This window comes from Coturnix japonica, chromosome 4 (assembly GCF_001577835.2).
Source record: "Coturnix japonica isolate 7356 chromosome 4, Coturnix japonica 2.1, whole genome shotgun sequence".
NCBI classification, from domain to species: Eukaryota; Metazoa; Chordata; class Aves; order Galliformes; family Phasianidae; genus Coturnix; species Coturnix japonica.
The window spans coordinates 5835778-5863162 of record NC_029519.1 but is presented as its reverse complement, the minus strand read 5'-3'; the positions used below and the strand labels follow the sequence as shown (position 1 = coordinate 5863162).

Genomic DNA, 27385 nt, shown 5'->3' with positions numbered 1-27385 from the left:
GCTGGGTGCACAATGGTAACCATGGTAGCCTTCATACTATCTTCACAATGCATATGTAATTCAGTTCTCAGGAAAACATAATTAGTATGTAGCATAATATATTCTCTCTAAACACATCACCATGGTATGAAATACACACAATCAAAACAAATGATGCCTACAACCTCCACAGAACTGGGCTGCCATTACTGAGCAGCTACGTTACAAATGAATATACTGTTAAACAGTCTTGCTGCAGCATCCCCAATTTGCGTAATGCTGCTTCTTTAACCATACTTCTTCTCTTTATCACCAAAAGGTGGCAATGTTCTACTTAGTATCAACCAGTCGTAAAAACTCAATTGAGCAGTACTCACACAGGAATAGAGAAATCTCTTTCCAGTCAGGCCAGAAAGCTATGCATCATTAACCATTGTGCTTGCTAGGCCAGTACTTCGATGATGACACTTTCAGATAAAACTGACACAAGTATTGAAATACTATTCAAGCAATAATCCAATGAGATGAGTGAAAAAACATTCATGTATATTTTCTTAGGAGGAAAATTAAAAAACATATGCAGCTTCAGCCAAATTAATGACGTTGTCTTCATGACACAGCCCTTACTGCAGACTTTTATACAAGACAGTCACTGGCATGCAGCAAGAGGAAGCTTCCCAGAAGATGCCATCTATCCACTTGAGATTTTTGCAGAGGCCTATGTGAAGAAATGCAATTAACTCATTTGAAGTGACCTCCATAAATGACTTGAGGACTTGCCAGTCCTGCCTATTGAAGACATCCTAAACAACTGCCAATGAAGCTTTTATACCACACCCACATGGACTGCCAGTACACATAACAGCGTGGAATAAATAGCGTGCAGCTGTTATTTTTCTAGTTAGTGCATCAACAATAATTGCATTTCTTCTTTTAATGAAATAAGTTAGGAATGTTTGCTGCCCCTAGTTCTGGGCCCATTCCTATGACTGCTGAACACACGGTGTCCCACACCCAAACATTCAGATTCTACTTTACTAAAATGCTAATAAGAAAGCTAATGTGTTTTTCTTGGTGTTTCATGAGGAGATAATTACTTTTCAGTATCAGCAGTAAATTGGGAACTCCTACTTACTTTGTATGACTTCTTGTGTTATTTAGGATGACTGCTCATTAAAGCAAAAGCTAGTGATTGAAGAAGAAAGAAAGACAGGAAAGTGAAGAACATCATAGAATCACAGAATGGTCTGGGCTGGAAGGGCCCATCTAGTTCTATCCAACTTGATATAAGCAGGGACATCTTCCTCTAGACCAGGTTGCTCAAAGTCCCACCCAGCCTGGCTATATTAGTTAATCCTTTGTTATTTTCCAACATGTAACAAGAAAAATTTGAAATTGTTATGAAGATTCTAGAGCATGCATTATTTTAACTGTTTGATCATTCCTTCATACCAACAATGTGTTGTGGATACTTCTAACAAATCCTTGTGGTATGCTAACGCTGTTATCAGAGCAGAATAAACAAACTGCGACCTTTCTTCTCAAACACTGCCATAACAGGTGATGGCCTCTTGTCTCAGTCTGCTAACACAATGGCTGTGGATTCCCAATTTCAAATATTTATGTTGAAAGGTGGCATTATTACCATAAAATTCCTGTCAGACACATACTGATCATCCACATGTGTCTGATTCCACGCATTCTGACTTCTCAACGTGTGGGAGAAATGAACAGAAACTGCATTTCTTTAAAGTGACATTGCTATAAAATTTTTCAAGTAACAGTCATTGATTTCAATCAAATACAAACATAAAAAAATAAATCCCATTCTTTATTACCTTAATGCTTAAGTAGAGATATCACACTTTTCATTTCTGGTCATTAGAGCATTCAGTTGGCAAAAGAAAAGAAAAAAAAAAAAAAAAAGAAAGGAGAACTAGTGCAACAGCAGAATTTTTTATGGAAAATACTGCTAGTTCAGGAAAAGCTCTTCATCTTCATGTAGGAAATGACAATTATTTCATGCAATTAATTTAGATTACTTATCATCAAATAAATGTTATATGGCACTAACTTTACATTTTTCTTAAGAAGATAGTGTATTTTATTACATTCTTTATCATCTAATACCAGTCATGTCATGAATTCTAAAAAACAGATTTAAACTAGTTCTAATAATTATCAGGCTCAGTGAAAGTGGATACTTTCACTTGAGACCAGCTATCTTGGGACACCAAGAAAATGAGAATCAGTGATCACAAGTGGAACTGAAACAAAACGATACTTTCTGTTTCTGGTTTAAAATAATAATAATAAAATAAAATTGAGAATAGAAAGATCATTAACATTATTTGCCATATATTATACATTCTTTTCATATTACAAATTCAGATTTGCTTTAAGTAAAAAAGCCCAGGCAACTACTCTTTGTGACCACCAAATGCTTTGAATGAAGTCTATTAAAAATAGGTTACTGAGTCCTTGGAATAAGAGCCTTCATAAAATGTAACATGAAAAGCACATAAAACACAGAAGTGAGATAAAATGAGTAACTTGATCATGAGAATGGTAGTTTGGTCAAGTCAGCTGTCCCATAGTGGCTGGCACTAAATGTCTGTGAGGAATCATCTAGGCATGTACGTAATAGAAATACAGCAGAAAGTCCTATTACTGCACAAATTGATATTATCTAACCAGTAAAGCAGTAAAACACTGATTTTTTTAAGTGCCATTAAAGTGCTGAAAACTAATTGTCATATTTGTTCACTGTTTGTTATTATACATCCTATTTATTCATTCGTGTTACTCATTATTTGTGAAATTATTTGACTTTCATTTAATTACTGGAAATTCAAAATGCCTGAAAATAATACAGTCATCCTTTTCAGAGATTTCCTCTTCAAATACTGATAAACCAAATACTTACCACTGCCAAGTCTCTACTTTTGGGTAGTGAATATATATGGCATGTTTAATTAGGAAATAATCTTAACAATCTCAACAATCTTAAGCACTGCAGGAATTTCTGAAGAAATTGTATGGCCAAAAACATGAAAAATATGAGAAACTAAAAAGATTAGAATTAAAAAAAATATTTCATCTATTGAAGCGCAGTCAAATGATGGCATTATGAACAATATGAGGGCTCCACAGAGAGTCACACTTCCTACTTTATTATTTTGGTCCATTATATTAGAGGCATATTTTGGTGGTATGGCAGTAGAGGCTGAACCTTCCCACCAATATTCCATTACATGTTGTTGCTGTGTGACAGATGGCAGCAAGGAGTGGTCTGACAAAATGGCGTCTGACAGTGAAAGTGCAGATGGAGCAAAGGTGTGCCACTGAATTCCTCCACGCAGAAAAAAAAAGTGCACCCACTGGCAATCACTGATGCTTGTTGAATCTTTATGGAAACCAAACAGTGGATGTGAGCACAGTGAGTCAGTGGGTGGTGCATTTCAGCAGTGGCCACAGTGGGTCACCTCCACTAGTGCATGCTTTTATGAGTACAGCATGCAGGCTCTTGATGAAAATACATAGCTCGTGGTAGTGACTATATTGGAAAGCAGTGTTTTGTAACTGAGGATTTGCTCTACCTAATAGTGTTATTGTATCCTTTGTAGCTGTTGTAGTTTCTGTGGAAATAAATACAAGGCATAATTTTGGAGAGCCCCGCGTAGGTATCACCATGACCAGAATTTCACACCAGAAATCTTCCATAAAAGTTGCTCTGTTTCTTCAGTCTTAAATACCAAGTTTCAGAAACATTATCTTTAGAGAGTTCACATGCAATTCCAAGGTATAATGCAAAAGAAGATGCTTGTAGACACTAACTCAGAAATAGGCAGTGCAGCTCAAGTATTCTAATGATCTGCACATCAGGAAGGTTTTATGCAAAAATTCAAATCACCTCCAATATTTTCTACATAATCTCTATATTTTTACACTGCAGAAGAAAAATGATATCAGCAAGACAACAGGAATATTCTCTTAATACCTTCAGCGTATTTACCTTCTACTTTCTTTGTACCTCAACTTAAAACAATTCTGCAGAGTTTCCAAACATTTCAAAAGCATTCAAAAAGCACTTAAAATGTTTGGAGTTATTTTCCTTAATTTGTGAGTGATCAAATTATTTGTAGAATTAGTCACACATTTTGCAGTTCCCTTGGTCTGTAAATACAAATCTAGGCTCCTGCTAGCTGCCACGTGATATAGTCAATGCCATGTCCCTAGAGCTGAAGCTATAACCAGTCAACACATAGCATAGATACAGAATCACAGAATATTCAATGACTGAACATTGAATATGAATTCAAGTTTCAAAATTGATATTCAAAATACACTGCAAAGCTTGTGGTAATTCATATTTAGAGTTTTATCTTCATTCATCAGGATGAAAATCACGTGAAAGTCTTCTAGTTAGCTTTCAGATTAAAACTCAAGTTTCAACAGCTCAACAAGTGTAAAATACTTATTTCACCTTTTTTGTTAAGCAAGATGGCATTAAAGAACCTTTAGGATAAGTAAGATGAAATAGGAGATAGAACAGTTCAATACAAGTGAATATCCAGGGAGACAAGCAGTAGCTTATGGTACATGAATGATAAGGCCCCCGTTAGAAAAATAGATAATGATGGCAACTTCCCAAAAGATTAGAAAAGGCAGAATAAAAAAGCCCATCACTAAGGTGAGTTCTGAGACTCATTATTAGTGACTTCCTTTTACTAAGTCACATAGAATGTGTACCCCATCTTTCAGCATTTCTAATTGCCACCAAGTTCCAAGGTGCTGCTACGAATGTTTTGTGATAAAAAGTTATACACCATTCCAACTCCACTTAAGCATACTGTTCTAAAGTATTATTTGCACATAATTTAAAAAGCAGTAATGATCAAGTGTGTTGCCATTGCAAAATAGTCACTCAAAACCCAAGTCTTTTCTTTAAAATACCTGGGTTTACAGATCATGTCAATTTTTCACTAGAGCTATGAGTTGTCATCCAGGGGAAGCTGTCATTTTACTGACACACTGCAACATCAGCTCGAGGGTAATTGTGCAGCTTGGAAAGCAAAATATTCATGTCCCATTTGAATGCATGGAAAAATTGTAAGGCAATTTGTGTTTGGTTAACTTAGTAACATAGCTTGTATTCTGACATATTCCCATGGGAAATGGAAACCCAAAGATACATATGCATTACACAAAAAGACTTATTTTGGATATTTACTACATTATTGCCACTTACTCAGACAAGAAATTTTCACAAGTAATTCACAGTCCTTTAAGAGGCTTGACTCACTTGACTGTTTACTGCAAGTCCATAGTCAGTGGCTTCTGGAAACCAGTGGAAAAAGGCAATGGATCAGATACGACAGTACCGTATCTGAAAATTGACACATGCAGGCATTGATCTAAGAAGCAGTAGGAATTACAAATCGAAGAACAGTTTATAAGTAGCCATTGGTTTCTTTTCTTCCATTTCCCTGAAAGTCCCAGATTTTGCCAAGCCAACATTTTTGTCAAAACCAAATATTGTGTAAATCTGCCACAAGTACAAATTGTCCAGAAATTTAATGAATCCACATTGAAAATTCAAGATTGAACACCCGAAATTTTCACCAAGGTAACAATGTCTGTACAGAGTGCTTAGCTTGTATGGGGAAAGAAAAAATAAAAATCCTCAAACTCATCAGAAACAAAGTGCAGAGAAGCTTAGTCCACTGTGCTAAAAGTTAGGAGCAAGGGATTGTAATCTCTCCTTTTTCAGTTACAAGGGTGTCCTTGGGAACGGATCTGTTTTGTACTGATATTGCTTAATAACAGCTGTTCGACATTTATTTTCCATTATCCCAACACAGTAACATGCTATGCTACTTAACTCACCAACTCTCTCCAACATAAAAACGTATCCACCATGAGATTCCTTAATGTTTTAACAAACTTGCAGTGACCTGGGACTTCATGGCTGTTACAGCTGCATAATCCAGCTGATTAACTCCTCCAATAAATAGAAATCATTACAACATCATTGCTATCAGTATTTTAAACTGATATAACTAAACCCACCTCATTTTACTACCAAGACTAGCAGCAAAGTTTGTCAGAATTTGACCTTTCCAGACAAGCACTTAAAGTAGCTGTTAAGTAGAACTGGTCCATTTTTTCACCTAATGACAGAGCTGTTAAAACTACCACAAGAGTGCAAATCTAGGATATTTAGAAAAGAGAGCAAGCATTAATTAGAAACGGTTTCACTGATCTTGTTTTTTCTTATTATTACTACTATTTTTTAAAAAGTGGGGAATAAACTGGATGACCTCTGAAAAGTTTAGACATAATTTTCTATGATCTGTAGTTACCATATCACAAGTGGGACTGAAAAAAAAGTTTACTTATATATTAAAAATTAAAAGCCTATGTTCAGCATTTTTAGGCAAACCTGTAGTAGTTCAGCAGATATTAAGGCTGAACTCAGCCTTGTGACCTATTCTTTCCTGGTTCTTCCTCAGAAACCTTAATGAGCAGTAACTCATTCACCTTAAACACTTGTCCAATATTTCCTGCAGAGTCACCATGGAATGTCTTTGAAAAAAGGAAAGAAACAACATGGTTTTTATCTTACTTTTCATTTCTCTTCAGCTGTAAGTCATGTAAGCTAACAGTTGCTTCGTGAATGATTAACCTAACCCATCATATACTTCAAAGACACAGAAGACGTAAAATTTGAGTTGTAAATTCTGCATTTTCACTGCAAAAACAGTGAATGGCAGGATGACTTCCTTTTTGCAATATCATGCTGATTACATTCTCTATGAGTATGAAAATCTTAATCAGTGGGACTACCCTAAATATTCTTAAAGACATAAGCCTCAGAGGAATAGACCAGCCTATACTTTTGAGAAGAAAATGAAATTATTAAAAAAGATAAGAAATAAGCTGGAATAAGTATGTTGTGATTATCTTTCAAAGAACACACTCTTTACATGGTACTCTTGTTCCTAACATAAAGTAACTGATATGCAACAGGAAGTCAAGGTTGATTCTTTGATTTCACAGAATCACAGAATCACAGAATTACCCGGGTTGGAAGGGACCTCAAGGATCATGTAGTTCCAACCCCCCTGCCTAGCAGGGCCATCAAACATACACCTTCTCTTTTACCAGAACAGCTGAAATATACATACAGTGTTTTTGGTTTTGTTTGCTTCACAAAGGAAAGCTTGTATTTCCTTTCTCTTTCTCTAAGTCAGTATACAATTAGGCTCAAGCTGTAGACAGCACTTTTTCTCTGCACTGCAGTTATTACCAGGAGCAATACTGGCAGTCAGATACAACAATATAATCCAGTTCTCTATCCCTTAACTAAATCCATATATTAACTGGTGGAAGACAATATACCGATAATAGTCCATATTAAAAAAAAAAAAAAAAAAAAAAAAAGGCTTGCTCTAGTAAATTTTTAATCTACATATAAAACGTAGAACAAATAAACCCCAAAGACCATTTAATAGAAGAAAGAGATGTTCATATTTTGGAAACAACATTGGGAAGATTTACAATTCAGCTTTCAAATTCAACAGACTTACAAACCTAAAGCCCCTTTTTTGAACTACATTTTACGGTCATGTAAAACTTCTGGAATACAGCATAGTGAGTAATCTGTACAACTCAGATTGCACTCAAGAATTTGTCTCTTTGTGCGTTGCTTAGAAAATTACCATTCTGCTTGTAGTTCTCTGTCAGTCCAGAGCGCACTGCTGCAAACTGTCAGATAATGTGAAAATGAAAGGGAAAATTTAAGTTTTGCATTAAGTTTTGCAGAAGAAATGCTTCCTAGTGTAAGAAGTACATTTCATGCACAGATAACAACAGCAGGAGCTTCTAAATATTTGAAACAATCCATAAGCAGAGACTAAACTTACATCCAGGACAAGGCACAAAGCAAAATGAATCAGTGAATGTTTTCTCATCCTCTTCCATTTGTTCACAGAAGAGCATTAATTTGTCTTTTTTTAAATATAACTTTGAGTAAGTGAGGCCATAGGAGTTTTTTTATTTCTTTGTTTTGTTTTGTTTTACAATTAGCTCCAGCTGAAATTACAGATCAAAAGTTTACAGAGCTCAGAAGAAATGTAGTCTGCTATAGCCCTTTTTAAGTACTATCCTTGTCTTCCTACTTGTTACTATTTAAACACTGAGGAATAAATCCTTTGAAACCTCGAGGGATGAGTGGGATCAGAAAACATCTACCTGTCTTTAAGCAGACTTGTTACAACTGAATCCAGGTAGAGAAGCAGAGGTGACACATAAATGAAAAATAGGAGAACTGTGATCAAATCTGCAGCCCTACTTAACTTGCTGGCTCACTGATGCTCAGGCAAGTGAGAGGTTTGTTGGCTACATTGCCAGCAACTTCTTATTCAAATAGCTGTAGTGAACCTGCCTTACCCAGCCTGACAGTAGCCTTGGATATTAGCAAATGAATTAGTTTTCAGTAAGCTTAAGAACTATGAGTGAAGCTCAAGGTGAAAGGAAATGCTGAGGTGAAGCTGAATCCTTACACTGTAAGGAGAGAAAGAAAAAGATATACTATAACCATAACAAACCACTACCACAAACCAAACTGCAAAAGCAAGCCATTAACCTTCAAATTATAATTGAAAATAACATATTTAAATCCAGTTTCTCAGTTGTCTCACCACTTATTGTTGGTGTTATTTTCAAAGTAACCATCATGTGCAAGTTTTCATTCAGTCGCTTTTATGTCTTTATTTCAAGCCTCCTTAAATGAAATCCACAAATAGTTTACGTTAGCCCCTGCTAGGCACCTGTTCAAATCTTTCTGGTAGAATGTATCTCAAAAAAGAAATTGTAGTTATTTCCTAAGGAGTCAAAATTGAATTGCATGTTAACTCAAATTTCTTCACTCTCTTTCAGAAAACTTACAAATCTGAAAAGCCAGTGAAATCCATTTTGACAAGATTTGTTTTAAAAAGAGAATGTCAAACTTGGGAGCAAAACAAAAACACTTCTTTTTTCTGTCCCTCATTTCCACTGCCCTTGAGAAGGATTAAATTATGTTGCACATACAATACTTGCTTATGAAGATTCAAAAGAAAAAAAAAGAAAATAAAATTAAAAAAAAAAAAAGGCAGGAATTCTTAAGTTGCCATTAAGGCAGTTATTGTAAAATAAAAGGAAATAAATGATGTTATATAGATGAAACAGAAATAACACACAGGAATACAGAACACAGTAATCACTTCTGCTGAGTCCTAGCAAAGAGCAGCTTTAAAATCTATTTCTCACTCTGACGGTATTTTAGAATGAGGTACATCAAGGTGTGACTTCGCATTTGACTTTTGGCACAAAGGACATCAGCTATCTGGTAAAGAAAGAAATCAGTTAAGTGTTAAGTAATAAAAGCAAAGTGTTGGCAAGGATTTTTCAAACAATATGAAATGCTGTTCCCTGTGCTTTATTTTTCTTTATTGAATGCTTCATTCCACATCTTCTATTTTGGTAATCTGTTTTCAATGAGCTTGACCATAAAGAGAACATGAAAGGTAAAAATATTCTTAATATGACAATTAAAAACTTCCTGACATGAAAGTTGTCTTGAAAAAAGTTGCATATCTCAAGAAAAGCCAGCAATTGGCTTAAAGCTCTCTCTTCCTTTAGACAAGTTTAATAATATAAACTATTAATGATTCTGCTATTTTTCATGCAGTCTTTCTCTTGTATGTTCTTATAAACTCAGAGTATAGCATACTGATCTTTTTAAAGGTAGGTCTCAGGCCTCTAAATCATGTTCTGGGTTACAACTACATTTAAAGATTACTTTTATACACCATACATATAATTTCGAGTAGTACTTAAAACATTCATCCAAATCAACAAGACCAGGGGGTACTTGACAGTTCAGAATTCTTGGTGGCATGGTAACTGTCAGCAACTGTGTTCTATTTAGCAGTCAGTTTCATGTGTATCTGGAGAAAATACTTCTAAAGAAAACCACTGAACTCATGCTCCATTGGGTACAGACCAAGGTATCAATTAGTGGTAGCAGAGGTATTTAATAAAGGTGTAGTCCAGCCTCTACCGAGAGTTTTTGTGAATATGAAGGTTTATTTCACCATCAGTACCAGAAGTCTGTAGTAATTACAGCCTCCTCTCTCACCCAGAGAACAAGTTTAAGAATTCAAGAAGTACAAAAGCTAACACCTCTTACGTGGTATTCACTTCTAGAAGGAAAGGTAAAAAGCTGCTGGAAGTGTAACACTGGAATGGGATGAGAAATAAATTCTGAGTCAATTTTGCCTCAAGGCTTTTCTCCTTTATGATGGAAGCTGGGTTAATGTAAATCAGAGTTACCAAATGAGTCCCTCACACGCTCGGGTTACCACCACATGCACATACTACTGATAAGTCATTTTTAGACTCTTCATAAACATTTGGATTTGGATACTGTATTATTTCAGGACATATTTTGTCAGAAAATAATTCTGCATAGAAAACTTGTTCTCTGGTACTTCAGTATCTGTGTGTGCATTACAGTGAAGTAGTGCATGAGAAAATCAGGATTGCATTTTTAAAGATGTTTTCACTGTACCAATTATGATCATTACCTATCAACTTTGCCAGAATAAAGAGATAAAATAAGTAAGAAAAAACATAATGGCAGAGATAAATGAGACAGTTCACGAGTATGGAGTAATCTCAGAACAGAACTAAGCTGACACTCTTAGTGAAACAGACACAAACTGAAACTTCAGTTAAAAGTCTGAAAAGAGAAGAAAGTAGCAGTTACATACAAATGCAATTAAAAGATTAGTTAAGAATGTTGATTAAAACACTTTAACTTAGTTGTTACACAGACATTAACAAGAATTCCTAGAGTCTGGAGAACTCTGAATAATTTTTACCATACCAATCTTTTTAAGAACATTTTTAACCATAAAAGATGTCTGCTCATTGAGAAATAGAAGGCCTGCTAGTACTCCAGGGGCTGAAGTTACAATGCAAAATGAAATCTTAGAGCAATTCAGATTTTTAGTTACTAAAATAATTTCACAGAAAAGAAAGCTTGTATATTTAGCAGCAAGCCATTGAAATTCAAAACAGAAGCCACTTTGAAACAAATGATGTCTTTCTTTAGTGAGCAAATTTTGTGTAATTGCGCTTCTGAATGGAATTCAGCTTTTAACAGAAGATAAAGTTCTCATTGAGCGATGCAAAATATAAAGTACAGCACATTCACTCCATAATAAAAGACACTCCCACTACACATATATTCTAGAAACCAAAAGCTCGAGAAACTACAGCATTATGATTCAAAGGCATTTCTTGTCCTTACTAAATCAGGAGACTGTTGAGACATGAAGTCCTCGCTGACTGCTTCTCTGAAGGACATTTTAAGTTATTCTCTAATACTTACACTCATTTCACTATAATGCTATTCCCACCCTGTGCTCACGCACTGAAATCAGGCAGCTTGTTGAAGTAGAAAGCTACCGCAATCAATGAATTCAGCCAGATTAACTTAATCCTGTCAGCTCTGTAGGTTGCCCCACAGAGAAAACCAGATGTTTTCATGTTTACTAAAGGGAAAACTTAGTCTGGTTGCCATTTTTCCCCAGGTCTCTCCCTGCTATGAAATAACAGATCCGTCACAGCTTCAAGATGAGTTGATTAAACAATTCCATGGCAAGGATTTCAGCCCAGTATCTCCAGTACACTTACTTGAGCAACAGTTCATTCCCTCTCTCATGTGAGCTATTTACCACACTCTGTTCTTTTGTTTGTTTTGAATTATTTTGTCTTTTCTCATTAAAGACATTTGCATTTCTAGGGAAATGTGCACTTGATTTACATATTTGTTAAATGTAAACAGTCTTGAGTATTGGTACGCTAACAGAACATCGCACTAATATAAAACTGTCTCATAACAATTTCAACACATCTCTGAGGGTAATTTGTACAGCTGTTCTGTGATATGCTATTATTAGGAAAATTACTTTGATGTGAGTCAAAAAGACACAGAGTTACAAATAAAATATTAACTTTTTTCCTTTTTTTTTCTAACTTACTACAGAGGAAAGAATTAAATGGGCAAGGGGAGAACATATTATAAGTCAAGAGAGATCTTCAAAATAATAGATTTAAGAGTTCCATTGCCCTGTGCACACTGCTGTGCTACTGCCAGATTTGCAGAGATGCCTCTTGGGAGCTTAACTGTCTAACCAAAAGAAATCCTGTTGAGTCGGGACATTTTGAAGATTTGAGTGCTTGCTACTTCAATCCAAGACTTTCTTTGAACTCAGTAGAATTTTACATGATTGCCTTGTAATTCTCCTTTCAATAGTGAAGAACGTACTACACATAAAAAGGAGTTTCCCTCAACTCAGCCCCTTTTACTGTCAGTTGTATTGCACAGAGCAATGGACTTTCACAAAGCCTGAAAACTCAAGGAATGAAAGAAAATATCATTTTATAGTAATTTTGAATTCTAGTCATTTCATATCATGAGTTCTAATAGGTATCAATAATTTTGTTATCTGTTATCATATATGTAAACTATATGGGGACAACGTTCTCTCAAACTAGGATAAAAAAAATATTTAAAGATAACATAGCCTGTGATATTAACCAATCTGATGCCTTTCCATGTTGCACATGCACTTCTGTTCAAAATGACTTCCAAAGGCCTGTTCCCAGCTCTCTCACAAGCAACACACAGCTTTTGAAATTATTTTCTGAAAGACAAATAGTTACCCCCTCTTTCTGTGTCCATCCTTATGTTTTCGTTTGCATACAAGAAAATCAGTATCAATACACAGCATTACAAAATATTTATCTGTAGATAAGTGTGGTGCTCAGAAGCAGTTCTTATTTCAATAAGAGCAACAGGACATTTGGATGACTTCACTTAAATCTCAAACTTGTCTGCTATTTTAGGATAAAGGACTCACATGATAAAGTATACACAGTTCACTACTTTTTTCCACCAAGCTGAAGTCTTTAATCCTAGAATATTCATGGATGATGTGCAAACCACGCACACAGAAGTACTTCTGCTGTGAATGCAAGAGATAGTGAAGAAGATGGCAAGGACACAGTGGCACTATTTCTTTTATTATTTTTTTAAAGCTGAAGGACACACTGGGAATGAGGACATTAGACAGCTTGCCCAAATAGGAAGATTTCCATGATGAATGCAGGCAAATTAGCACAGAATTTTGTGAAATACAAAGCTGCTGGCAGACAGTGGAAAATGCCAAGGCTGAAGTACACAATTTATTCATGTATGCATCTTCCAGTGTTGCTTGCTTAGTTTACTGTGAGGTGACTGCAGAAAAGGAACCTGCAGAGGTACAAAAGTTTACAGTGGTAAGTGTGGTGCTATAAGAACTTTTTCTCAGATTAAATAGGCTATAGGCGGCTACTGAAGGAAACAGCAGAAATCTAGGACAAAGAAAGAATGCATTTGCCTTAGAACTAATCCTGAGAAACGGAGCTAAGGAATTCCAGGTACTGAATTGCAGCAATATTCTGACATTAGGAAACTACATAGTGATAATAAATTATATTTAGAAGTAATGATAAGGAAACATATTAATGCTATCTTGTAATATCCATCCTCTCTCAGATACTGCCCAGAAATGCTAGTAATAGTCTGAATTTTCATTATTTTATCTTCCAAATCGAAGTATATCAAAACTGTCATGCCAGAGACAATTACATATGTCTGGCCCAACTGTGATTAAGGATTCCTAATTACATTAAAAAGGGTTAATTACATGCAGAAGTCATTTTCTTATGCTTCCAACTTCATGACTTGTCCAGACACTAAGACTAAATTTCCAATGATCAGAGATAACCTGGATATTACAAAGTTGAAATAAATACACAGTTTACAGTTGCCAGACTTCATCATCTTCCTTATCTGGAAAAAAATAAATTTAACCACTTACATAATACTTCTGCTACTAGACATTCATGGGAAGTACAAACAAAGAGCTTACAGCTGGCTAGCAAGCAAAACAGTCTCTTTGGCTGCAGCTTGCTTTGTAGAAATAGCTAACTATTACATGCATATAATAATAAAATTTCCTTGTTGTGATTTTATATAATGTGTAAGAACACATATGCCTTCCTGTTCTTATGTCAGTTACTAACCACTGCCTCAGCTTACAAAAATATGCGCTTTTCCCTCTAAAACACGATTCTTTTGTGTTCTAGCATTTTTTGCTTCACAGAAGAATTCCACTCTTTCTCGTGGAGCATTTATAAAGCAAATATACAGAGCCTGCAGTCAGCTGGATTTCTGCTTGTGTGTCAGCTGAATCTATTTTTTTCTGATAGAGTCCATAGAGTTGATAGCTGCATTCAGATAGCAAAAAAGTAATAATGTGGGCAGACTATGAACAGCTAAGGGAAGTTACATCTATTAATGGGCATGGGTTATCGCTTTCGAAATTTTTAAAGCAGAATATACTGAAACAATGAGTCATTAGTCGAGAAACCAGTTCTGCTGCAGGAGGACTTCACAAAAGCCATTATCACCTCAGCAAAGGAGGTGAAACAGAAAGGTGGAGCTCTGACTCAGCAAATTAATGCACTAGCACGTACTACCATAGACCCTGGAACTCTCGAGTCTGATTTTTAGTTACAGTTACAAAATACAGATCCTCAAAAGTGTTACCTTGTAGTTTGCAAAGAGCTAGAAGTAAAGTATTAGTTAAACGAAAGGAAAAAAAAAAAAAAAAAGGCTCTGGAGCTAGTTGATAAATTGATACAATCCCTACGCTCACTAATAAGCAGTCTAAAAGTCATTCGAATGACAATAAGAAAGAAGTGAGGTCTCAAAATTCAGCAGGAATTCTGATGTCCAATTGAAGTGGACAATACGGTAAATAGAGAGAGGTAACATTCTCTGATAAGAATTCAAATATGGCAAATGACCCGTGAAATCATGCATGATTAGGGAAGTTTGCCTCTTATGCTATAACAGGTAGTTAAAAAGTTTTCTATTTACTTTTCTCCCAATGTGGGTTTAGACAATGACATTTCTAATTCACACACCATAGTGTGAACAATACACTCAATTTCATGCTTTACATGAAAATCTTGAATCTTCTCATAATTATTACACTGCATGCAGAAATGGGCACGTTTGATGGAAATGTTTCTACATACAGCCCCGTTTTGTCCGTATATTGTGCTTATACTCCTACTGGGTTGTTTCAGTTTTTTTCTGTACAGAAAAAACGATCAATACTACACGCACCATGAACTTCACCATTACTGTGAAAACTGAGATCAACCAAAAGTACTGCAATAGTTCTTTATCATTGCTCATTCTTCCAAAATAACAACTTTACATAACACAAAGACTTAGAAGAGCTGACTGATTTCTGTCCTGTTGTACTGACAGCCTTTGGCATAGGCAATTATGACTCAATTTAAAAAGCCTGAGAGCACACATTTGCACATGAACACTAGAGAAGGGCCAACTCCTTTTTAATCAGCTACTAAGCATAACAGAATGGCATTTGAGTTCAGTCTGGTCATTCTTCACCTTCCAGATTATCTCAAAAAAGCAAAAGCTAGCAGTGAGGCAAATGAGAAGTTCAAAAAATGAAAATGGAGCAGAGAAGAAGCAGAAAGGGACTGAGCAGATGCAGCAACTGTAAACTGCAGCTGAGTATGTTAAATACTGTAAATCTTATCCAGACAGAATACTTACTCTAGATGAAGTAGCACTTGCTTTCACTAGAAGCTATTTATTTTCCATGCATCTTTACAAAAAGGTGGAGGAGGGAAGTTGGTACATTTTATCCACTTAATTCAGACACAGAGTGACAGCATATTTCTCAACAGCTTCTCAACAAAACAGTTAAAACCCCATCATATTAATAATATGGGAAATACTAAAGTTAATAATACCAAGGTTGTTTGGTCATAAATCTAGAAATTCTATCATAAAGAATTTGATGTAAGGCCAAACAAAACAGTGTTGTAGCATTTCTTTCCCCTATATTTTTTCAGACTGGAGAAGAGAAGGCTGTGAGGAGACTTCACTGAAGCCTTCCAGTATTTAAAAGGTGACTATGAACACAAGGGGAATCAACTTTTTACTTGGGTACATAGTGATAGGAAAAGGGGGAATGGTTTTAAGCTCAAGGAGGGAAGATTTACATTGGATGTCAGGAGGAAGTTCTTTACAGAGAGTGTGATAAGGTGCTGGCACAGGCTGCACAGAGAGGCTGTGAATTCTCCATCCCTGGAGGTTGGATGGGGCCCAGGGCAGTATTGTCTAGTACCAGATCTGGAGGTTGGTGGCCCCGCCTGGTAGGGGAGCTGGAACGTGATAATCCTTGGAGTCCTCTCCAACCCAAGCCATTCTATGATTCTATATGAGCAAATTTTCCTTTTTTATTCCTACAATACAATAATTAGCTATATAAGGAGCAATACTGTCTGTTTGGTGAATCGTTCAACTCTGAGGCATGGAGACAGTATAAATATATTCATCCATTAATACTGATACACTAATCTACTTCTGCAGATGTTTTCCTTATCAACCATGAGGTTTCAGACTAAATGGCTGGCAACACTTCTGCTGTTAGTTATACTCCTAAAAGAAGAGAAAATGATGTCAGTAACCCAGCCCTTCTGTGGTAACAAGTGAAGTACCCGTAGACATTGAGACTCCTCTTCCACTGTCTCTGGATATACTCTTCAGCACAGGGCTTTAATTTGCAGGACTGTACTGTATTGCTTTCTACATGGAAAATATTAAGTTGTGCTGTGAGATGAAACTTCCTTCCAAAAGAACATCTGCCAAGTTCTCCAACAGATTTTCATACTAACAGACTGCCCTCTCACAAACAGTTAAAAACAAAGAAAACATTTTTTTTTCTTTCTATTGAATATCAATATTGCAATTAAATTATCTACTGCTATTATCTGAACATGATATTGAAATAGCCATTATCAAATTCAAGTCTGATGTCTTTCTCACTTCACGAAGTGAGTGTGCTCAGGAAGAAGCACTGCTTCACAGGTTTTGCTGACAAGTTTTACCCACTCTACACCTGTAATCTGGACCCCAATCATCTAACACAGCAGACAGAGAATGCTGCTACTAAAGCTGTTCCAATTTTTGCTGCCACTGGAAACTGTCACCACAAAGTGTCACTAGCTGATTTGTAGAATGGGAAGACATTTTGTACTTTGTCTGACACAAGGGTACTTTCAGTAGCTTTTTCATCTTTAGGAGGTAAAAGCTGAAGAACAACACTGTTGAATTCACAATATTTAAAGAACTAAAAAGCAATTTAATTGACTATGCATACATTTGTGGTGCTGACGTTAGTACTCATTTGAGACAACTTGCTTTGGAAATATAAAGAGAGCTGGCAACACTTGACATGTCAGTTCTCAACAGTTCAGACAGTGCCAATGCACAGGAATTGTATTACTTGTATAAAAATAAATGCAGGTGGCACAGATGGTCATAACTCTTCAGTATATTACTTTTGCTACGCTTTCCCTTTGCTTCCTTTTGCCTCTGAAGTTACAGTCTTAAGAAAAAACTCATATTCAATCAAGGCCAGAGAGGTGACAGCACATATGTTGGGGAAAGAGGATGGACTTTTACTTGGTTACTTTTTTTCTCAAAGGGTCAGACAGCAAAGCTACATTTTTTCTTGTCCTTTTTTTCTTTTTTTTTTTTCTTTTTTCTTTTTTCTACTATTAAGCTGTTACAAATGATATTATCCATACAGCTCCAGTCTCTGTTGTGTGACTTTTCTCTTAAATTGAGAAAAAATACAACTATTTATAGTTGAAACAAATAATGCTTTGCATTACTAATTGTATAGGTTACAAAAGTATGTGCACACAGTATATATACATATAAAAGTATAATCGCCATAATGTGGTTATAATCAAAGTCACTTGATAAAACAATCCCTTTTCAAATGATTTTCCATTAAATTGAAACTCCTTTGACATAAGTTATTTGGGGCTCGGTGTACTTGTATTTCAATGAAAGGTAAACTGGCAACAACATTTTATATCTACATAATATCTAGTGATCAGTTAAATTAGAAATTGACTTTCTCCAGCAGACAATGGGGTGATGTAGAGAACCAAAATGACTATGCAAATCTAAAATCATTTCTCTGGTGGGAACAAAAGGAAGAAAGGTACAGCTCATGAACTGGAGAAAATACATTACCATTCAGTTTCTACTTTTTCCTTTTCAAATGAAAATCCAAATAATACTTCTCAAAATACTGATCAATTTGAGCATTTGGGAGTTCACATATTAGATTCCTCACTGGGCAGTAGTGCCAGCCTACTCATACAATACCAAGAAAATGATGACATTCTTCACTTTTAACTATTTAAGCCAGTTATACAAAATAATTACATGAGGTATGTTGTGTTTTTTTTTTTTTTTTTTTTTTTTGCTATTATTATTATTTTCTGAGGATCTATTCTTCAAAAGAGGAAAGCTGAAATAGGAGTGAATGAGTATGGATTCAGACACATTCCTGCTAGCAGCCTCAAAGCACTGTCAGAAATTCTTGCCCCTGTATCTTTCCTTGTCTTTCTTTTGGCAACACAGTTTTCAGTGTGTTAGAATAGTGCAGTGCTGGGAATACGGTTCTGTCATCCTTCAACACAAAAAGGGATAAACAAACAAACAAACAAACCCGTCCATTAATTTGTACTTGTGGTATATGCCAGTCATACCACTTAGAACAAGTTCTGAAAAATCACTGCAAGGTGACTAGCAAGGCTTCACTGTCTCCTTTTTTTTTTTTTTTTTTTCCACAGGTCTATTCATTGGATGGAGGCTTATTAACAATGAGCAAAATATCTACTCTTAGACATTAGTTCAAAGTGAAAATATGCCAAGGAAGATTCAGTTGGCCAGCTTCTCTGCAGGACCTTGCAGGAAGGATACCGTTGCATACCCAACGGGAGACATCCTGCAGAGTTACTACAAGTTTTCAATAGAGTTTCAGTCTGGATATGGAATTTCTTCAAGTGAATGCACCTCTGACATCCCTCTAGCTACTTCTTTGCAAGCCTATAAGTGCAATGCTGGTAACATAATGAGCTCCCTGCAGACTTCTTCCTAACACATGCAAAAGGATGCAAAATATAAAGTAATATTGCTAATTAGGCAATGAAAAAAAAAGCCCTATGATTCTAGTCCCCCAAGCAGCTGGGCTACTCCCTTCCACTGAGGTCACCAGGATGACCTTGTCCCTTCACTGCTTAGCCCTACAGCAGAAAAACTGCACTGCATAAGTGCTTACATGGTTTTCTGAAACTCAACTCTCAGAGCTGCTGGAAGACTAATGTCTTTTTACAGGAACTTTCTTTACTATTTATGGATATAAGCTTTCCAACAAGTGGCCAGCTCTTTTATTGATAGTTATATCGATGGCTTAAATGCAGAAACAGAAAACAAAGACAAATTAGTGTGTCACATATTGCTGTTTACTGTAGCACATTGATTAGAGAATGGTCAATCTACAAAATCAAGTTACAACTACAATGCCCAATGATCATCTCCTTTCCAAAACTCATAGGATTTTATAATTTAACCTACCTTATACTCTCAGGGTTACCAATAATAAATGAGACTTATCTCTACACATCATAGGTCTCATGCTAAAATGTGAATGAAGAAATGCTTATTAAAAATCAGAGTGATCATTCAAAATTGAATAATCCTGAATGAAGAGAGACTGGGAGGAAATGAGAAGCTGTGATAAATGCAATATATTTCTAAGAAAACACGGAAAGCTTCCTTCAGGGAATATGTTTTTCAGGGAAAACAGTTTATCTGGCGATGTTTATACAACTGAGCACAAACTTTCCAAAAAATTGTGGACTATGCAGTAAAATACTGACACAAGAGCCTGAAGTGCTTCTCTAGAATAAAGGAAATCAAAACTAAACTGATAGAACTTTTACTTTCACACATAATTAAGAGCTGTCATGATTCAGGCAAAGAGTTGCTGGGTGTAGCATAGTAACTGTGATATTCCACAAGGGACGGATGTAATAAATAGTGAAGATCTTTAATAAAAAAATAACTGCCTGAAGAATGGAACTGCTGTCCCTGCCACCTTCCTAAAGCATGTAGAAATCTGCTATGATAATTCAGCTTAAAAACATGTAGAAATTTTGCTGGATGTTTGCACATAAATTTATAGAAGAGAAAGAATAAAGAGATTACAGAAGAAATACAGACCAGAAGAACATTTTGTAAGTGGGCCCAAGATACTTTAAAGAAATCAGCACCTACTTGCAAAAGACTCTATTTATTATTTGCAGTCACATCCTTTACTTTCTCCATCTGAACCATCTCCATACACATGCTACAGCCTGCTTGACTCAACATTAACTGTATTTTCTCCTCGCTTCCCAACTTCTAATAACTTTCAAAGTACACACATCACAGAAACCATCACAGTACAGTATCATTGTTATTCTGAATGCATGTATTCAGAGTAACACTTTTCTCCTCTGAGACCAGCATCTCCAGTGGTATTTGTATAAAATGGGTCCAGTGCCAATAATGAATGCACATGCATTAATCTTTCCTTGCAACATGCTACCATTCAGAATGAAATTTCTCACTGCTTTCTTTTGAGAATTGTTTGATGCCTTAGACATATAACACTTGTACAGAACCTGATAAAGTTTTTAACTATTAAGATATAATGCTTTGAAAGATGACCCTTAAACCAATACTTTAAGCATGATTTTTTTCCTGCTATTGCTGAAGGGACATTTATCAAATGCTTATTAAGATGGTTGTAGAACAAAAAAGAAAATGATGAGTCCTTTCTGCAGTAGGATTGATTTTTTTTCTTTTCTTAACACAGTAACATTCATCATCTTCTTCCACCCATTCTACAGTCCCATATTTTCTTCAAGTGATGTTTTTGAAGTTGGATGTTTAGCTTCTCCATTTTATCTTCCAACGCAACTGAAGTAAGATAACAGTCTTACAGGAATCTGCTAAATTTTACAACTGTTTTCTTCCTTGTCTTTTCATAATTCTACTTTCTTCAACATGCTTACAGTGATTTCAAACACCTGCATTCTGTAAATGATGCACCGAGTTTAAAATTATTTTATTAACAGTTGTGATACTTAGCTGGACTGGACAAGAAAAACAATTAAACATTCCTCTTAGATGAATAAAGAGGACTTCAGAAGAAGAAGGAAATGCAGCCATTCAACAAACAAGTTTCTTTGGCTCAAGGCATATAAATAAATTTTCATGAGCACCCTAAAAAGTCATACCACTGATTTAGACAGTAAACTTGTTCCAGTTCATAGCTTTATAATAAAATTTCATGTTTTACGCCTAGGTTTAATATACAAAGCTTCTGAATTTTGATGTGGAATATAATTCTTTTTTGTATGTCCAATACTCTCTGCTAAGTTTATGAATCAGCTCCAGAGCTCTGCTTTCCTCTCTTCTGGGAGACAGGATTTAAGCAGTGAATGCCTTTCAAAATAGCTTTGATACATTAACATAGATATAAGCTTCCAAACAGTTCATAAACAACCTCTTTCTGTATTCTAAACCAAGTCCATAACTTTTTCCTACTTGGCTGTTACTTGAGAACCGGTCTTTCTGACTTTATTTTCTTTGGCACTCCTTCCCTCTTCCAGTTCTGGTAGATGTTCATCAATATACCAGAAGAGAATGTACTGGCCAGTAGCCACAGCAGTTTTATTTTACTTGAAGTTTTAAACATCCAGCAACTGGATATATCAGAGAAGACAATAAGGACCAGAAGAAAAGTTGAACACACTCTTTATTTACAAATGCAAAGATGCTCAGAATCAGTATAGGATCTATTCACTGACAAACATGAAGAGAGTCTGTTCCTGGGTGTCTCAAATTGCTGACTGATAAGTAATTTAGATCTTTCTCCTTACTTGAATGATGCTCAATGCTACTTAATTTGCAGAGCAGCAGATATTTCTGTTTTGTTTCTGCAGTTAATTGGTATACTTCTTCTCTAGATTTAGAGTGTTTAGAAACTCTAGGAAAAAAAGAAAAGAAAAAAAAACAACAACTTTCAACAGCAAGGCTGTCAAACAGCCTTCTTAACCACTGGGAAGCAAAAACAGCCTGCAGTCTCACATTAGATGAGCAGAGAGAGGCAGAACAAGATTAGTCCAACCCATATCCTAAAAGTAAAGAAACAGTAACTAGTAATAAGGAACAATTTCAGTATTACAGGTAATATAAAACCACCTCTGTTAGATTAAGGAATTGTTGGCAGTTGGAATAACTGAAGTAATGTTCACTTACATTTTCCCCACCCTACACGTGTCTCAAAAGTTCTTTGAGTATGATGAAGCTTGGTATGCACAGAGAAAGTTCCAGAGAGAAGCCAGAAAATGTAAACATAAAGAATATTGAGTTTAATCTTAAACAAAATTTTAGCCATGGGGAAAAGCTGCCATTTGAACGACAAGCTTTTTTCCCCTATGCATTATTCACAGGTTTTGGTTTCTTATTAAACGATGCAGGAGCTGACATGAGTTTATATCTGCAACCCAGATAGATTATATTCACCACTACATGTAAAAAATCCGGTTCAGGTGAAACCACAATTTATTAATAAACATAAAGGGAAGCACTGATGTGCAGAGCAGTTCTGCCACAGAAGACACTGGGTAAATGATGCAGGAAATTAAAGAAGTAAAGTAAGGTATAGAACCTGCAATGAATCTTGACAAATCTCTTTTGGGAAACCTTAAAGTGCTTCCCATCTAGTCTACATTTCAAGTGCTGCACTTTCTCCCTTGATATCCTACTGTCCTGTCCCAGCTGGGACACATCCTTATATTCTGATCAGTTACTGCAAATAGTGGGCAACCAGAACAGTCCCAGAGCAAAGGATCTAGGCCAAAAATAATCTCTTCTAGCAGTACTAGTGATTGTTTTCAGTTGGGAACCATAAAGAAACTGACGTGTACGTTTTTTGGTTTTTTATTAGTACTGTAACTTTTCTTGGAGGAAGCCTCAGCTGTGAACCTTAAGTCATGAGTAAAGGCAATTCATATTGATTTTTATCCAATAAATCTTAACAGGTTTATGCAGTTTCTGAAAGGGGGTGCTGACAGAATCCTTGGATGAATTACAATGCCAGAGAACAAAAGAGGTACTATGATCTTTTATTGAAGAACTGATTGCCCTAATTCAAAGTAACTTCCAGCTTTAAGAAACCTTTCTACAGGAAACACAACTTTCACATGTCAAGATATATTTCTTTTTTTTTCCAAGTCTTGTTCAGCCTGTGGTGGCTGACTGTAGTGTAGCATACAGAAGCTGATGTTCAGCACACAGACTCCTTAATCGATATATCGTGAAGTGGTAAGGATCTGTAATCAAGGCAGCACATGAACCAAATAGTCTCTTAGTGCTAGTCAATAAATACATGTCTGGAGTGCTTGAAATTCTGCCTCTTACTTCTCTGGGTTCCATTTATGACAGCATAAATAATCCATCCAATCTGATACACAAATCAGACCCCTTTAGAAGACAGCTATTCAGATAAGTTGTTCTTTTATGATGAAGTAACATCAGCATTCTTCAGTGGCCTTTATATTAGCAGCTATCATGCTTTATGCACAGAAGCACAGCTTCATATTCAAATTCTGCATGAAGAATTAACACCAAATACACTCCTGCATATAACAGAAAGCTGGACCAAAACAGCACCACCACCACAACAAAAAACCCCCTCAGCTCCAAATTTGTCACAACATGAAAGGAAAGTCTCCTCTTTTCTGTTAATATTGCTATCATTATCATTCCCAGTGTCTACTACTTTGTATTATACTCACAACAAAGTGTTTTAGAGATCAATTAAATGCCTCAGCTCTGCTTCGATTATTAATCAATCTGAACAACAGGTTATTGCTTCACACACCACAAAGAAAGACAGATGATCCTTTTATTGTTTAGGCTAGCTACACTCCTGCCAGTCCCATTGCCATTATTTCTAAACATTCTTACTCAGCAAATCTTCACTTGTACCAATCTTAAAGAATAAATAGAAATCTTGGAGCTTTATACATATCGATCAGCTTTCTAATCTAATCTCTCAACCTTCCTCGAATGAGATAATAATCATGTAATGTGTTTGCCTAATTCACAATGACTTCTTTCCTCACTGAAGAAGGTGGACAATATTTGTATCTGTTTAAGACTTTTTCATCTTCCACTTGTTCAGGCACAGCACATGCAATCTCTACTCCTATCACTTCTAAAGAAGTGGTTACATTTAACAGGTAAGTACTCAATTTGCAACATCTCACAAAAAAAGGGGGTGGGGGGAAGAGATGGGCAGGGCTTGGCACTGTACTGCACAGACAGGAGAAGTGCTGCAGGAGTAGACTGATTAAAAAAACAGGATAGAGCAGTACAAATCACTAAGAATCATCAGAAAAACTAATTCAAAATGAGAACTTGAAGGTGATGAGATGCAGATACACAAAATTAACAACATGAAGTGTGAAAAATTTCATTTTCCAGAAGATATAAATATGAATGCCATATGCAAAACATCAGGCAAGTCTTCCACTTTCCTGAGTAGTGCCAGAATTGATATAAGGTAACAGCCTCACATGCAGACCAACAAAATTAAGAGCTTTAGAAAGCAGGTTCTGAGGATAATGTAAAACAAAGAAACAAAAACCCCACAGTTTGTCTACTGTGAAAAGAAAATACTGGAAATGTTAAAGGAAGACATGAATTCTGCATCCACTGAATAGAACAAGAATGGTGACTTCTCAAGGCTGCCAGTTAAATTAATCAGAAAACAAGAGAGGAATGAAGATCTGGATCATGCTCCTTATTGCAATTCTGAAAATATTTCACCCAAAGCTACCAAGAAGAGATGAAGATTCATGGAGTTCAACTGATTAGATGACCTCCCAAGATTCCTTCAGCCCCATTTTTTTTCTGATTAGAAACAAAATATTTACAAGGATTGTTGGTAATGGAATTCATTTATTCTCAGATAGAACAGAACAAAACCAGTTAATTTTATATGAAACATTTGCATTAAATATTTGCCAAGATACTGATGCAAAACTTGGAACACACTGCAAATACAATTCTTCATAGTTGTGATTTGGGAACAGTTGCTATGTTAACATCAGCAAAGAGACACTGTATTCTCCAAAACTGGAACATCTGTTTTCCAAAGCAAGTTCCCACTGACCACTGTAAACTCGTGATTGTTTATAATTCTTTGGAGAGTTAAACAAACATGCTGTTTTTAATCTTACTTATTTACTAACAATGCCATTTGCTCACAGAGACCTACGATCTTCATTGCTCTGCAAAGATTCACCCTTTGGGACCTAGCTGAAGTCCAAGCAACATATGGCCCTATTTCCACCTTTTGAATTGCAGACCCAAATCAAAATTAGCTTAAGAGATCACAGTATTTATTAAGCAACAACTACTTAAAAAATGAATACAACTATTAGTAACAAATATACAAAATTATATACAACACTCTTTAATGTTAAAAGCAACAACTACTATGGGATTGAATTATACCACCCTCAAGGTCCAAGTGTATTTGTTGTCCTGCGCACAAAACAAATGCCAAGTGGCCAACCACACACCCGCAATGGAGCAGAACACATTGCGTCCCATCAGTAGCATGCCTGAGCACACTGGGATTTGCACAGACAGACAGTACAAGAAGAACTGAGGAGGTAGAACATCCAGTTTTGTAGTGCTAACAGGCTGGAACTGGTAAGAAAACTTTTAATTGGTTACCTGCTCATTTAATTGTGCATCTCTCTTCTTGCCATGCTACTTAATGACAAAGCTGCAAGGTTTTTTGGGGAGAGAGAGAGGATTCCTCTCTGTAGTAATTGTATTTCTCTCTCCTAGTTAATGTTGCAAGTCCTGAGCTTTGCAGCTCAGCCCTGAAGCAAAGAGACTTCCAAAACAATCATGCTTAACAGTTCTGCAAAACCACCCAAAACAAAACACTTTGTAAACAGCTCTTTTGGACTGATGTGAAATTTTCTACTGGGCTTAGTTTCACTCAAAACCATTCACTCATATGAAAAGTTTGAGAGTTGAATGTTTGTGGGTTTGTTGTTTATTTTTTTTAAAAAAACAAAACAAAACAACAAACCCACAAACATTCAACTCTCAAACTTTTTTTAAAAAAAACCAAACAACAACAAAAAAAACCTGTATAACGAGTGACAGTCTTGGCCTTAGTCACAAGCTTGTTAAGCAACTAAACCAAATACATCTGGTTTCCTGGTTCATTATCAACACTTGTCAGTTCTTTATTACAAAGATTCAAGGTTGTGGCAAGTACAAGCTGTTGCAAGAGAAAGTGCTCACACAGACATTTGGAAAACCTTCCTAGAGGAAACTGCAAGTTTATTCAGCATGAAATTAGTATATAGAGATTTAACACAGAAAACATAGGACCTTACAAAAAACAACAACGAAAAAAAAACAGATTGGAAGAGACCTCATCAGGTTATATAGTCTAACCTACTGCTCAAAGTGAGGTCAGCTACAAAACCTGACCTTGGCCACATAAAAGACAAAGATAAATAAAGCTCAGAGCTTTCCCTATTTGGATCTTGAAAGCCTCCCAGGATGGAAACTACACAATCCCTAAAAGCCACTGCTCCCAGTGTTTGACTTTATTCAGTAATTTTTCCCCATATATCCAACCTGAACCTCATTTCAGCTTTACCCATTGTCTTTCATCCTTTTCTGTGCATCAACTATAGAACCTGGTGAATTTATTTCAGTAGAAAACCTTTTGAAAATTTATGCTCAGGAGCTGCAACTAATTCACCTAAAGAGCACATGGAAATGATCAGAAATTTTTGATCACAAAATGCTACAAATCTGCAGTAGTTCATTCTTACTCTGCCATGTATGTATGTTACTTAATGCATCCAGAACACATTTGTATTCTTAGTATTTGATTAAGAGACTTCCTCCTTGCCTTGTAGTATCTTTCGTTATATGATTTAGCCATTGAAAATACTGGTCTAATGTCACATCGCATTAGATTGCTTGTTTCTGTTTGTGTGTTCTCTCAATTATATATCCCAGAATTAATGCTTAGTTGCTTTTCTGTGCCAGTTAAGTCAGTAATGCCAGAAGGCCCTCTTCCAGCCCAGGAAGTAAAGAACACACAAATATCTTACAGGTTTTAAATCATCTTTGTTCACTTTTTGTTTTTGAAGGAGAGGCTTCAGCAAAGACATTAAATTCAAACTTGTCATATCCTACATTACCAAATATTAGTTGAAGAAACTTTGATGTTCAAACTTG

At 35.9% G+C, this 27385-nt stretch overlaps 1 long non-coding RNA gene across 1 annotated transcript in view; it reads right to left on the bottom strand.

Moving 5' to 3' along the window:
• Positions 1 to 13154: 13154 nt before the first annotated feature.
• Positions 13155 to 27385, bottom strand: part of LOC107312710 — a 76134-nt gene continuing 61903 nt past the window's right edge. The window contains exon 4 of the long non-coding RNA XR_001554587.2: positions 13155 to 13348. This is a non-coding gene — a long non-coding RNA (uncharacterized LOC107312710). The remainder of the gene's footprint in view (positions 13349 to 27385) is intronic.